Here is a 12,847-nt window from a genome sequence, read left to right on the forward strand (position 1 = left end):
ATTCGCTTTTTTTGTTTTTTTCTGCATTTAAGTGCTCATTTGCAATATTGCATTAATGTAAGCACTTGGAGTGAAATATAAAAGGAGTAGACAACAGATTGTTTTGGCTGTAAAGCTGCACTCCCATTTTTTTGGCAGTAGATAAAAGGGCTGATTAGAGAAATGTATTTCATATATTTTCTAAATATAAACCAATACTCAGTCATGAAAAACTTATTCACTGTTTTCTGAAGACTTTTCTTTTTCTAATGGAAAATTGTAGTTTGGGTGGAGAATATGTCAGTCCTTATGCACAAGCATCAAGAAAAGGTGATTGTATTAATTTTTCCCCTCCACACCCTCCTTCACTCTGTCTCTGGATTCTGATTGTTTCTGGCTTTGAACAGATGAGATCCCCTAATGACTACATTAGTATTTTTAATACTTCAAAGCAGGAATGAAATTACAATTACTGTACATGAGTATCAAAAATACTTCAAGCAATATTTCTGATGGTCCAAATTTCACATAGTTTTTAGAAACTAAGACATAATGTCTAGCTGAGGGTGGTCCATATTCTAGTTGTTTATGCTTGCAATTTTTAAGGTCATCCCTTTGAATACTTAAATTGTCATTCCTATTTGCTTCAAGGAGCCTCATTAAAAAACAGAGATTCCATGGATAGGTAGGCCTCTGCTTATGATGCTTTACCTACCACATCATCATATCAATGTTTGCTCTATGATGATGATGCACACTTTTTTACAGAAAGCAACATCCCAAAAGTTTGTGAGATCTGGGGTTACAGGAGCCTGTGCACTCAAGCCCTGGTGTCTTATGGGAGCAGAAATCTTTGTGCTGGTGTACACATCTCCTTGAAACCTTTTCCAAAACAAGCCTGCTGTTTCCATTTAAATGATTTTATGGGGCTCCCTGCACATCATATCTTGCACAGCTTACCATATTGGCTCTTAAAAGTGGCTTTGAATGCAATGCCAAGGCCCCCCAGTAGCAGCTTTACAGGCTGCTGGGGAGCTGGGAAGCTGCAGTTGGCTGTCCCTGTGCTAGCAGAGCTCCCTCGCTGGCTTTTCCAGCTAAAATGATGAAGCATCTGTTCTGTCTATTTTAATTAGATATGACTTCCTTCCTGAATGCAGCAGGGAGCTCTGCAAAGTGCTACAAGCTCTTGTTCCAGAAGTGCTTCCTTTGAAGGAAAAATGGGTTCTAATCTAATGCCAGTGTCTAATCCTCCTCTGTACCTACTTAGTGTCTGTGTAAAGGACTTCCATGTGGTCCCTAAAAATGAAAACAAAAGCTTAACCAATGTAGTTTCTGTTTCCTTTCAGGAATCCTGACGTAATTTTTTTATTGCTTTCAGTTTTGTCAAGTTACTAAAAAGCCCTGAATCTAAATATTCTGTGGGGAAGTTTGACACTTATTGTCCATGCATCAGCTTGTATATGAGCACTGCTGAAGAGATCTCCTAAACTCATTAGTGCTCTTGGGTCATGAGATTTGGAATAATGTGCTAAACACCTTTTTGCCATTATATTAAAGACTTGTATAAAGTAAGATGCTGCAGCCTGTAGCAGGTGATGGCAGCTCAGAGGCAGGGTGCTGGAAGGCAGCAGCCTTAATTCCACTGTGCCTGCCTGCAGAGACAATTTATATCCCAAGTTTTGTCCCAGGCACTTGCAGGATGCTGTTGCAGTGCAAAGTGACCTCTGGTAGCCTCAGGTCAAATCCAGCTCATTTTAATGTGGATATAAGGGCAGGGGTGTCCCGCTCAAATGTTGCCACTTAGAAGACACCTTTTAAGAGGCACATATTGACACATAATGCATCTTAGCCTGTTTTTCTGTGTGAGTTATTTCAGTGCAAGGGAAAACAAGAGTGTTAAATCTCAGCATGTTATTGCAGAGTAATTTAAAAAGTGTTAGAAGGTTGTACAACAAGGCACTTAAAGCACAGCATAGCTTGGGGTTATTTAGCAGTGATGAGGAATGAATAATATGTATTTTTGTTCAGGAGGCTAAATGTTGAAATTGGGAAATAAAATTGAAGTATATATAAATGCAAAAATTTTTTTTTCTTAAGAAACATAGTGTTAAAAGTCATCTCCTTAGTAAACCACACTTAAAAATTAGAGCACTGAAAAAACAAACACTAGATAAACTTTTAATATAACATCACCCCCTGGCTTTTTTTAAAGGAAAAAAGACACCTTACAGATTGCATGCAAGAAAGAAACATACGAGAGAAACTTCCTAAAGGAGGACTTAGATGCTCTGATTAATTTGGGTCTGAAGATGAAAAGTCTCAGAGAGATGGGAGAAGTTGAGTAGAAACAATTCTAGATCTAAATAAACTTCATCACTAAGGATTATTTCAAAATTAATAGTAGTTTTGAAGACTCTGCCAAGGTAAATTCTTTACAGTGTAATTAGAAGGAAGGAAGTGTTCACAGTTGTTTGATGCTCAGAGTCTGAGAGTGTTGTATTTCTATTTAATAAGGATTTTCTACTTCACATTGTTTTGGTTAATATTTGGAGGGAGGAAAACACACACACAAAAAAAGCACTGAATGGGAAGGTCTGAACTTAAGAATAAGGCTGCAATGCATGTGGATCCTTTGAATGGATAAAAGTAGGAAAAGCCAAGAAGTGGACTCAGTGGTTTGATTTAGACATAATGCTGTGTTTTGAGGCATTTGCCTGTCCCAAACTGGTCCATTATGGTCTCTGCTTTTGGTTACTGCATGTTTCTAGACCAGAAGAGCATGTCATGGTGCACGTCCAGATGTGACTTCCTAGGCTCAAAACACTTCAGTGAGTCATAAAGCAGGGTGTCAGTAGCCACAGTTTTCAAGTTTGTTATATTTAGGCAAGAACCCAGAGAGTAGGATGTAAAAAGCTGCTCCACGGTTCGATTGCAAAACCATTGGCTCCAGGTTCTCATGAAGTCTGTGTATGAATATGGCTGGAGCCTGAAAGCTTGCAGCTTTGTCACGTCTCCATGTTTTCCAACTTCTTTTTTACACAAAGACTGCAGGGAACACCAGCCAACATGTGGCTTGTGTTATTTTTTAATTATTATCGTTAGGATTTTGCATGTTGACTAATGTGTTATTGCTGTGGTGTATCACAGAAATAAAATGTGGCCTTATTTTGACAGGGAAACACATGTTACAATTTCCTTGTGATATATTGCACTACCTTTTTAGTTTGATATTTTCCATTAATATGAAAGAGCAGAGCGGAATAAGGGAGCAGAGGAGCTGTTCATCTGCCATGCATTTTCTCTCTCTTTGAAAGGTTCTCATGTCCTCTACCAATTAGTCACCTTCCCTGTACTGCATGATGTGCTGCCCACTCAGAGTTTAGCTGGCAGTTCACATGCAGCTTGTTCCCCTACAAATTCCCTGCCAGCAGAGCAGCTCCACCAGTCTTCCCAGGCTGCCCTGGGAGTCTCTTGGTTGCCTGGCTTGAGAAACTGGAATGTGTTCTTCTGGAAGTAGCCAGAATATAAAGATCCAGGCATTTTCAAGTAAGTGTGATTCTGCCTATTTTCAGAGTCAGAAGTTTATTTGAAACAGTTTACATAGATTGCTTCAGATTGTTATGGGGGTTTTCCATCAAGATTTTTGATGTGTAAACAGTCAAATTTTATGCTCGCTGCCAGGCTTGCTGAGGTTTAATGATGCAGGTAATTTATGGGCTTTACTAGAGATGAAGATTTATGGAAGGAAAAGTGTATGCAATTAGATACATTAATGTATTTCTATTTAAGTTTTAGAGTAATTAACTTCAGAAGTTATTTGAACAGTTGGTAAAAGTTTTATGATGATATGGCTGTATTATGATTTTCCAGTCAGTTTCACTTTCACTGCATTGTTTTGTTTGCTTGGCTGTTCACTTATTGGTCTGATTTTATTCAGTAGGAGTAGCAAAAATGATAGACATTCATTTCCTATGAAGAGCTTATGTTACTCTGCTAAAAACAAAACCTAACTCCTCAAAAATAGTCTTGTAAAAATTCCTCTATGAATAGGAAGTTTAAACAGCTGATCTTGATAGGTCATAGAGAGCAAATGTATTACTTAGGGGACGGGGTGCCAACATTTTACTTCTACGTCAGAGCAGTGTCTCATGCAGAATAATCCTCAAGAGGTGACCGAGACTGCTCATGTTGTAGCATTAGATGAGAAGCACACACCATTGCCACTCTGAGGCTGAGGTTATAGATGGTATTTGGAGTTGTATTTCAGGGGACAGGTGGAAGTAATGATGACAATTAGAATGCCTTTGATGCCGCATTTAGCAAGTGCTCTTTTACTGAAGTGGGCAGATCAAACACCAGGAAGCAGTTTCCTCACTTGTAATACGAAGCTTGGCTTTGTGGCCAGTGCTCTGTCTGAAAATCTGCCTCTCTTTTGCAGAGAGCAACTAAGCTGTTGCTTTCCCTGCTGCTCTGTTTCCCCTGGTTTCCCCATTGGGTTTGCTCCTCTGTGCAACTTTAATGCAGGAAATACACATGGAACCAAGCCAGTTCTTTGTCACCTGGGGTACAGGGACACAGCTAGAAGAGCCTGAAAGCCTCCTCTCACTCCTAGGAAGCTTATACCATGGCTGTGCTCAGAGCGAGTGAAGTGACTTTCCAATTAGGTAATTCTGCTTATGAGTTAGGGGCTATTGCATTTTCGTCCCCATGACTTATTTGATCCAAAACCCTGATAGTTCCCACTATTAATGTAATCAGATGGCACTGAGTGGCACAGAACTGCAGAATTTTTGCCGAGTACATCTGTCAGAGACAGCAGAAGTGTCACTTACATTCATGCTGGTCTTTGAGTGGTGGCATTCGTTGTCTCAGCTGACATTTAATAAAGACTGTTCTAATCATCCTCCACTTAGTCTGGTGGCTATTAAATGCATCGATTTTACAGAAACAATGTTTTCTTGTAGCCAGCCTTCTCTAAGACACTGAAAAGTGAGGCACGCTGCTGATCCAGCTGGTTGACTGTTGTCTAGTTAAGAACTTCACAGAGTAAACCTATGGTTTAGACCTGAGTCACTCAGTTTCATGTCCTTTAAAACAGGGACCCACATGGGAGGCGTCTCTTGCTTCCACCAACTTATCATTTACTGTCTTTTGCCACATTCAGTGCTGTAAATCTAACTTTAAAAAAGAGAGATGAGAGATTTACCGATTCTGTAAACTGAACAGAAGGATTGGTTCCACATGCAATACTTTATTTATTTTGTGTTTCTTGTGACTGAGAAAACAGTGGCAGGGGACACAGGAAATGTGCCTGAGTTGTGTACATGTGGATGAGCTGATGTTTGCTTTGACTTGGAGTTGTGAATATAAGATGGAATGTGCCGTTCAAGAGTGAGTCCAGCAGTTCTGTCTTTTTTTTTTCCAAGCTTTTTGTATTGCATATATGTTTAGTATATCATGTTTTGGTTGAGGGGCAGCTTTGGAGTTCTGTAATGTGACTTGTTGTGTATTCAGAACAACAAGGGTCAGGTTTTGCGTTTTTATTTTTTTTCTGACATAGAAAGGCATCTGCCAATTAGTCTGAAACTTTCAGGGATCCCCTGCTGTTATTTCTCAGCCATGAACACCTCGTTAAAGTTTATTCAAAGTCAGCGCTCCATGTTGAGTTGCTGGAACACTGAATTGTTCTTTCCACTGGGACTTGCTTGATTTGAGTGAAGAGAGCACAGCTCCCTGCCAGTGTGCCCAGTATACCAGTGACTTGTGGTTTACAAGCATGAGGGAGTAGTGCAGGGGCTACTAGGAAGCAGCAGCTTGACACATCACACTATTTATGCATTTTCTGCTGGCTGCTTTTTTAAATCCTTCTGTCATCCGGGAGGATGTGCACAGGCATTTCACAAATAGTAACATGTATGAACCCACCAAAGTGATTATTAGCCAGTGCATATTCATGTGACTGCTATAAAGCTTTTGATGCAAGGAGGTTGTACTAAATGACCTTTAAAAGGTCCCTTCTTACTCAAAATGTTCTATGATTCTATAGTGTTAGGTGCAAATATTTGTAATATTTGAATAGCAGAAAATGTATTCTCTGCATTTTAATACCTTATTAGCTATTAAAATTCTCAGATATTTATATACTATGGGTATATTTTTTTCTATTTTCCGTAGACATGTGGGTAAACATACTGGAAAGAGCAAATATAAGGAAATTCCTCTTTCATTTATGTAGATAAATCACTGTTTTCAAACCAGTGGGTGGAAGGGAAATGGCTAAAAATATTTTTTGCCCGTAAATTTTATTGCAGTTAGCATAACCACATTTGTGTGTGATCCCTTAATTTATGTGTGTGGCAAACTCCAAGGTGAAATGACCCAGATCTGATGGCAGCCTTGTATCAGTGTAAAGCAGATGGACAGCGGCAGCTCCCCAGGCAGCCACAGTGCTCTTGTCGGTGGAAGTCAGCCCGAGATCAGAATCTGAAACACTTACATATTCTAGATAAGAAGGTGAAACTTAATATTTCTTGTTGCTAGTTTTGAAGGAACTGTCTCAGCTGGGTTTCTATTTGTTCTGTTTTTTGCTGTCTTTTTTTCTTGTGCTGTGAAGTACAAGGTAAAACTAAGCCAAGACATTATTTTACAATAAAAGCCTATCTGGTACCTAAGAATGGGAAAGGAAACTTTGCACGGTCCATCTATTGCTAGTGGGACATGCAGCTGGATCTCTGCAATAAATTACTGCAGGGTACCTCAGGTACTCTCTGAGCAAGAAAAATTTCTGAACTGAGCTGGCAACAGTGGTTTTTATTGTGGAGAGTTCTCCTATGCATTTGTGATAGACAGTAAATAAACTAATGTGATGAAATGTTGTCCTCTTTGCCCTTTTCAGGATCCTGGTTTATTGCGGTGGAGCACTTGCATAAACTTGTGCGCCACATAGGCATTTTTTCAGGTGTTGCTGAATAAAAATAGCTTAAAATTGCCAAGAAGTGGCTGCTGGGTTATGAGCATGAATTGCATAAATATTTTTATCTAAATTAAAGCAAAATCAAGAGAAAAGCCGACAAGGTCTTTGTTAAAACAAAACCACACAAAAAGGTATGTTGGCAGTTAAAAAAAAGCAGTCTTTGCTTGGCTGTGGTGGGTATCCTTAACCTGAAGTTCCTAAGTACTAGATTTTCTTTCCAAACAGAAGGTGCCTTCTGAATGTGGACAAGGAATTGGACAAATCAATTAGCCAGAATAAATAATAAAATGTCACTTGGAAGTGGAAGGCAAGGCTTCAGTCCAACAGTACTTTAAAGTTATGCAGACTTTAAAAGAAAGATAAGCTGATACAAAAGTTCTGCAACAGATTGATTTAAGACACCAGATTACAATTATTTTATGGTTGCAAGCAAATAACTGCAACTCTAGGCTTCTATTTGCCATACATGAGCACAATGAGATAGTGTTTCTTACTTTCAGGAGAGAAGTGAACATTGTTTCTTGAAAATGTCTTGTGTGCCATTTATTCCTATTGTATGGGGTTTTTTGAGTGGTGGGTGGGGGTTAAGACAGGTCGTTTATAAGCATATTTTTTGAATTGTTCTCATGGCACGAAAGAAACAAAGGTCTTTGCTTGAGTCTCAAATTGGAATTCTTGCATCGCACATTTGAGCAACTTTGTCATTTAGTTTAGTGGGAAGTTTGCACAGAAAAAATTTAGTTATTTTATAGAGAAATTGAAGATTTTTTTTTAAATCATATAGGTTATTGCTACATTTAACTGCTGGTACTCCATTACTGTGGATCTTACTAATGTTGTGTTATGTGAAGTTTTAAAATTTCTATAAGCTATATATTTTTATTGCAAATGGTTAGGATTTGGTTTTGTATTGATTGTCTGTATGAAGTCTTCCAAATGTGGGAATAGATGTTTGTAAAATATTACTGAACAAACTATTGTAATTGCTCAGTCTTCTTTCTAAATATATCCTCCACTTTTATCAGAGGTAACAAAACCATTATGCTAAAAGAATTCGAGCTAGTTGAGACCACCTCCCATTTCTGGGTTTGTGTTTATTTTGGTCATATTGAATTTGAAACAGAAACTCTCTCAGGGAAGGAATGCAGTCCAAGAGCCTGGGTCCAGATGTTACGCTTTCCTTCCATACCAACCTAGGCCTCTGAGGCAGAGATCCCCCTCTCTGAAAACAAGACTTGGACAAAGTGCAAACGCCTCATTTCCTGAAATCTCATTGTTTAGGCCAACAAACAGGCAGGTCAACATGCAGGTTGCAGAACTGAAACTGAACACCACCTCAGTTTCCCTGGATCAATGAAGTGAAATTTGAGGCTTGTGGTTGCCTGTCTAGCTTGGAGAACCAGCACAGAGAACAAAGGCTCAACACCATGGCCTTCAGATATTTGAGCAGTGAAATAGAGCGAAATAGTGTTGCTGCTGTTCTCTTCTGCTGGCTTTTGACTCACAGCTGTGCTGTTTAGGTAGGCTAGGCATTAATTTTTTGTGATGATTACGCCAGAAAATTCTCCTAGAGCAGAGGCAGCTTATGCTGCCCCTAGGTAGGTTAGTTGAAGAGGAAAAACAAAACAACAATAAAACAAAACCCCAAACCAGGAAAGAAAAGCTTATTTGAGTTCTGCAGATGTTCACATAGACTGTTTCTTACAACAAAACTTATTGGTCTGACTCGGTCAGTCTCTCTGTAAAATCAAGTCAGCAAAGAGCCCTTCGTGAACAATAAATGAAAAACTTGGCACAAGTCTGGCACTAAGTGCAGATTAAAGAACATTAGATGTAACTGACTGTGATGCCTATAGCATTTTCAGCAACTTGTATGAAAGGTTAGAGCCCATAGTTTCTGCCCTCAGTGGGAGATGGTGCACACAAATGTGGGCTGTCTTGGCTGGAATGTTTTTGCAGTGTGGCTGCTGCTTTTTGGACAGGGAGCCTTTTTTGGTCAGTAGAAACTCAGGCTCACAGTATTTTGTTTAGCTGCAGTTCAGGGTGTTAATTTATAATTAGGCTTCACTGGGATGTAATCAGATCCATACTTTTAGGGGCTTTTGCATGTTTTTACTGAAGAGCTCATTAGAAGTTGATGGGAGTTGAGTGCACCTCAGCCCAGTCATGCACCTTTTCCTAAAGCACCTAATTCAATTGATTGGGGTGTTTAGTGACAAGAAATACTGTGTCAGCAGGACCTTAATTATTTAATCTAACCACAGCATGAGTGTTATGAGTAATGCATGGAGGTAGATAAAATTCTTACATATTCTTGTCTGAGAAGGAGCACTGGGAAAGGGAAAAAAAAAGGTAGTTTTTATTAGTAAGTATATGCAATGTTGTACAATTGCTGCTTGATATGTGCCACACCGTGAAAATAGTTAGAAATTTATCTGTCAATTTGCTCAAGTGTGACTAAATTCTAAATGTGCAATATCATATGTAATTGATATATCTTTCTACTCTATTATAGATTATATCATCTTACTTAAACTGTGAGATAAGAATACTTCTTGAAAATTAAGAGACCTACAGGTAAGAACTGAGTTAAATAATTTTCTTTCTTTATAAAGACCATTGTCGTTCATAAGCACCGTCATAAAGTAAACACAGAGGTGCTCACTCTTCATGAACTACATTTTGAAAAGCTGAAAAAAATCACCTGAGATGCTCACAGTGATACAAACAGGGTATTTGAGAAAGACAGATGTCTGAAAGACAGATGTCAAGTGTGAATGATGTTAGTATTTTGAATGCTTAGTACCTAGGATGTCTGTCAAGAAGGGATTTGTAAAGAATTGTCTTCTGACAGAAAAATGGGAGCCAGTTGAGAAAGTGGCTGGAGGTAATGGGCACACAGACACCAGGTGTTGGCAGCAGGACTCTGGTGTGGGCTGCTTGTCATTGTCTGTCTCATATTTTCAGATACCCATTGGGACACCTAAACTTCATGTGCAGGAAATGTCCCTAGTTCCCTTGGGGTTATTGCTAAATAACAGCATGCCTGGCAAGTTAAGATGTCATTCTTTGACTGATGACTCCCCTGGGGTAAACAAGAAGTAGATCTGCAGAGCAAAAAGTCATCAGTTCTTTGTTTAAATAATCTGCTAAAATTCCTGCCTAGTGCTTAAGAAACAAGGGTTTGAGTCTTTTCAGAAGGATTGTTGAAAGATTAAATAATTACTCAGTTCATAATGGGAAAACTCCCACTTTGCTAGAGGTGGTGTTGTAAAGCCTTATAGTCAGAGCTGATGTAAAAACAAAATGTTAGCAGTTTTACCTTGTCACATAAGGAGAGGAGTTTTGTGTTTTTTACTTGTAATGCCGACTGAGACAATGCAAGTGAGCAGTTCACTCGACCCCAAATAAAGGATGGAGAAACACAGAAATGTGATAGATGCTTACAAAACCTATGATATCCTTTCAGTTATGAACTGTCAAGTCACTTTTCCAGCTCTCTGAAAACTTTGTGGGCTATTTAACCTACAGAGTCCTTGCCATCCTTTCAGTTTCTTCCTTTTTGTATACATCTATTTCATCTTAGAGCTTATAAACACAATACAAGAAGTTGCTGAAATTGGAGAATTAAACATTTTTCCATACACAGAGCTTCCTGCCTGTACCATATTCTGTTGCCTTGCCTCAGTATCATAAAGAGCCTGAAGCTGAGAAATTGTGTTGAAGTTCCTTTGGGTTTACATTCTTGGAACTTTTCCTAGAGCAATTTCACGACATAATTTGCATTTGGTGTTAGAAAATTTATAAGACTCTGGTGCTTTGTTACTTATACCGAGATTTTGAAAGGAAAAAGAATAAATGTTTGTTAAGTTTAAAGTAAAGTTTTAGCCTTTTCTTATAAAAATGGATGTGCTAACCTTGAAATGCCAGTAAGTTGCATGAAGTATTAAAAAAATAAAAAGCTATGTTATATTCCAAAAATTATATACAAAACAAATGAACTAAGTATAATCTTTTATATGTTCATCTTTATTTATATAGGAACATGGTATATAAGGATTCTTCAGACTGCTAAAATTGATTTTTTGTGTTGATTTTCTGTGTTCTGTCCCAAATCTTTGTTCCCATTCTTGCAGAAAATGAATATTTTTATTATTAGCTTTTCAAACATGTTTTCAGCTGAGTTTTGCAATATTTCTTTTAACAAAGAGCTTTTTTGAAAACACTGTTTTTTGAAATATTTTAAGGTTAGTAATCTATTTACCATATTTAACTACATGATAGCAAATGCTATTCCTGCTTCTACAGTATCCTAGTTAGTTGTTTATCTGTCTGAATCTGAAATAAGTACAAAGATAATGACAGAACCAATGCAATTGTGTGGATGTATACGTGGCTTTTGGTTGTACATGTGCATAAATGTAAATGGCTTTATGGCTTCACACTCAAGACCTTTTGAAGGGTTTTGGATTACTCTGTGCTTAAAATCCCTCCCTGGAGGAAGGCAATACCTTGGGCAGATTATATGAAGTTCCTAGTCAGTTCAATCATTTTTGGGGAAAAAAATTGCTTTAGTAAATTAAACACAGAAAAGCCCCATGAGTAGGTCCATGCTTTCTCCATGTAATTCATGTACTAGTCCTTGTTTTTAGAATTATACTTGTGTAATACAAAACATTTGAGCTGGCATATGCTGCATTATAGGCATCTGGCTGTAAAATGCTACAGAAGATTGGCCACTCTTTAGCAGTAATTTTTAAGCACTTAACCAAGTCAAAACAAACTTTGAAATTTTAGTGACTACATAAATACTGAATATCCTTCCTTATATCATGATTAAAATAATTCCAGTGGGTTGTACTCGTTGTTTCTGCCACTGCTTCACCAATATAAGAAATTGTTGTAATTCAAAGGCTGAATAGAAATATTTAATTTGTACACCTGTGAATGTCCAAAAGCCCTTCAGGGCATCCCAGCTAGTACCAGCACCGCTAGCAGTGAGGGACGTCCTCCCACACCTCGCAGGGCAGGAGGGCAGCTAAGGCTCTCGCCTTGTTCTGGATGAGACACACAGCAGCAATCAGCAGAAAGGAAGAGTGGACTCCAGCTGGGGAGAATCTGTGTTTATTGAATCCAAGAAGGGAGACAACACCCCTGGGGGAACCAGCGGCTGAAGACAGTGGGGAGGTGCTTACACAGGTTTATAAGGAGGGGAGGAAACACGGGAGGGATTGGTCTTCAGTCCAATGGGAGTACAAGGGGTGTGAGGAAAGGGATGAGTGACCTTAGGTAAATACCCATGGGGATAACTTTAGGGAGGGACCCTGGCCTCTGAACCAATCACTCGACACCCGGGCTGGAAGCTTCTAGAGAGAGAGGATGGGTCGCCAAGTGATGGACAGGGCACTAGGGAGGGATCAGGGAAAGGATATGTTTGTTTGTAGGGTAACTGGGGAGGAGAAGAGGTGACTGACAGTGCAAGGGAGGGAGGAGAGAAACAGGGCAGAACTGTTAGAACAGAGAGGGAAACAGAACAAACCAATGCGTGACTTAGTACAACCAAAACGTATAGAAACACAATACAACATACCTGCACTACCATTTATTACTGGGGAAAAAAAATCAATAATAAATGATAGAAAAAAGCAATAATAATTCTGGTGCTCCGTGCATTACATACCTGAGAAACCCATTTGAGCTTTGTTTTATTTGGAGAAGGACTTTCACTTCTTTACTGTTATTCTATGAATATTTCTTTTATGGAAAGAAGAAATAATAATAATAAGCCATAACATCAAACCTAATAACTTCATCTGAAATAATTTTTTGTTCATGTTTCACATGGAACCAATGCACATGAGAAAAGGACATGGCAATATACAGAAAATTGTTGCT

General features: G+C 38.6%; 1 protein-coding gene across 31 annotated transcripts in view; it reads left to right on the top strand.

Annotated features, from left to right (window-relative positions):
* BMPR1B (bone morphogenetic protein receptor type 1B) overlaps positions 1–12,847 on the top strand; it is a 237,721-nt gene that overhangs the window by 87,724 nt on the left and 137,150 nt on the right. For 29 of the 31 annotated variants that reach the window (XM_064417016.1, XM_064416995.1, XM_064417017.1 and 26 more), the window contains one exon: positions 9,468–9,529. The exons of the other annotated variants lie outside the window; for them this stretch is intronic. The gene's annotated coding sequence lies outside the window, so the exon portion shown is untranslated. The remainder of the gene's footprint in view (positions 1–9,467; positions 9,530–12,847) is intronic. 31 annotated transcript variants of the gene reach the window in all.

The sequence above is a fragment of the Passer domesticus genome, chromosome 4 (genome assembly GCF_036417665.1).
Source record: "Passer domesticus isolate bPasDom1 chromosome 4, bPasDom1.hap1, whole genome shotgun sequence".
NCBI classification, from domain to species: Eukaryota; Metazoa; Chordata; class Aves; order Passeriformes; family Passeridae; genus Passer; species Passer domesticus.